The 2,477-nt window shown below is 51.1% G+C and overlaps 1 pseudogene across 1 annotated transcript in view; it reads right to left on the bottom strand.

Annotated features, from left to right (window-relative positions):
* The window catches only part of LOC309870608 (glucokinase regulatory protein-like), an 878,156-nt pseudogene that overhangs the window by 708,260 nt on the left and 167,419 nt on the right, over positions 1–2,477 (bottom strand). The window lies entirely within an intron of this gene.

Below are 2,477 nucleotides of genomic sequence, written 5' to 3'. Positions count from 1 at the left end.
ACCTTGACAACCCGTAACGCTGCCCCAGCGACTGCCGCTGACGCGCTGTCGCTGACGCTAACGCTGACGCGAGTACAGCGAGACACACTTCGCAAAGTCACCACATAGCTTCGCTGTGAAGCAGAGAGAACGTGCGCAGGCGCAGTGAGGTCTAGGGCGGGACCGAGAGGACGCGAATCCTCTCTTCAACCAATCCTGTCGTCGCTTGCAAACTCAAGCTGAAGCCACGCCCACGAGCCCTCCGCAAACTCGAGGTCCTATGGCGTCGCGGTCTTCCTCCCGCCTGGATTGTGAGTGAAGTGTGGCTGAACACTTCTTTTAATCCTTACAACCCTGGAGGAAGGCAGGGCGGTTGCTTTCATACGTTTTGCAGCAGCCCGGATTGAAGCCAGATGGGCTCTATGATGTGCGCGGGGTATCACAAGGCTAATAATGATAGCTAACCGAATCCTCAAGATGCGTCCGCCAGCTACCGTGCAAAAGGTTGTAGATGCATTATCTCATTTAATCTCAAAGACAGCTTTTGAAGGGGATGGCATTATTAGTTCCATTTCTCGTGCCAGGAGACTCGGGATTAGAGGGGTCCCTTAACAAATGAACAGTAAAGGATGTAACTGGGATTCAACCCAGAGCTGATGCATTGAAACAGCCTTTATATTCTGAACTCGTAGCTCCCTATATCTATGCCATGCTTCTATACCCCGTGCCACTTCCATCCCAAGAGATGAGGTGTCCAGAGTCTGCGATGTGTTTCCGCGCCAGTGGCCAGTGAGAGGTACTACTGCAGAACTGGGTAGCAGTGGATCAAAGACTGCTGCCCAGATCTGGATGCTTTTGTGGTTCAAGGCGGAGGGCAAATGAGAACGGGGCTTATCTGATAGGATGAAGTTAAGTCTTGTGATACGTGGGATTGGAGCTTGGTGAGGTAAAAAGGATAATGACTTCTTGATCTGTTTGGATTGGGGTCCCTTTCAGAATTACTGGTCTAAATTCTGGAACATGCCAGAGAGACTGAGATGCAGAAAAGGAGCGTTGATACACCTGCTCTGGAAAGATCAGTGGTTTCCTCTGGGAAAACAGTGGTTTTTCTCTCACTGGCACCATCCTCCCCACCCCCTTTTGGAATTTAGGAAACAGTAGAGGAAAGCCTCTATTTTCACAGGAAGGAAGTAGCCCCAGAGCCCAAAGTATAAGTCTTTTGACAGGGGAGTTCCAACCCTTCAGTTTTATTTCCATCATCCTCCTCTGGATATAGTGGCAGAGAGTGAATATACAGTCATTTGCACTTTACAGATATTATGGACTTTGACCGAATCAGCGAGACAGAGGCAGACAGAAAGAAAAGGAAAAGTGAGTGCGGGGAAGACTAGGAGTACAGGAGTGCACAGGATAGGAGCACGTGGCACTGAAGGATCCATTAGCGGAGCTTCTCTTTCATTTGTCTCAAAACACCGTTCAGTCCCTTTCTGGAAATTAACTCGAGGTTGATGGAGGAGTCAGAGGAATCAATGGTGAAAAGCTTGGGTGTCAATGTAGGCAGTTAAAAAGGTTACCGGCCCCTCTCATGTGGTATGACCTTCGTTTCCAGGGATGCAGGAGAATTTATATACCTCCCCTTCTTTTCCTTCTCCCCCGTTCTCACTGAACAAAACAAAAGGAACTAGGGCTCTAGTTTTCTACACCCATTTCTGTCCTCTCCCCACCCATTCAAGGCTACAGAATCCAAACAAACACCTTAAAACAATGTTAGTGCTCCTGTCGAGTTGGTGGTGGTGTGAGAGGGCCTTGTGGTCAGGGGAGAGACAGTGGGGAAGTGTCTTCAGCTTACTGTACAGTATCCCAAACAGTCATCTCCAGTTTGTCCAAGAACATTTATTGGAAAAATGTCCAAGGGGTGAGGTCACCAGCAGCTGGGGGGCCACCAGGTGAGAGGGGGAGCCCCTGAGACTCCGTGGAAGACATTGGAGTAGTGCAGTGCAGCATCTGCCTCCAGACCCAGACAATTCCTTTGAGTTGCTGAGGGAAGGGGGGGTACCCAAAGAACCCTCCCCCTTTGAGACCCAGAGGCAAGATGTGAGGGCAGCTGGGGATGCTGAGAGTCCTGATGCAGGTGCAATGGGGGCCCATCTGGGACCTAGTGGGATACAGTTGAACAAGTGTCTCTCCCCGGGACCTGGGGGATGGAAGGACATTTCCCATCTGACAGCCATTCCCCAGGTCCAGGGACACAGACCCCAAGAGACCTACCTTCTGGCCCTGCTGACAGTGGAAAGAGGATGGGCACCAGGCCTGAGATTGTGGGAGTGTCATTACCCTCTAGGAGATTACGGGATCCTTCAGTCTTGGACAGATCACCAACTGAGGCTCTCCCTGACCCTATCCCCATCCCCAGGGTGTTAGTGCATCTGTTTTTGAGTTCGGTTTCCTCACTCATACATACAGCGCGGGCAGAGGGCAGGCGGAGGCGCAGCGGGAGC

This window comes from Mustela nivalis, assembly GCF_964662115.1.
Source record: "Mustela nivalis genome assembly, chromosome: 8".
NCBI lineage: Eukaryota > Metazoa > Chordata > Mammalia > Carnivora > Mustelidae > Mustela > Mustela nivalis.
The sequence above is the reverse complement of the archived record's forward strand: the minus strand, read 5'-3'. Positions and strand labels throughout refer to the sequence as shown.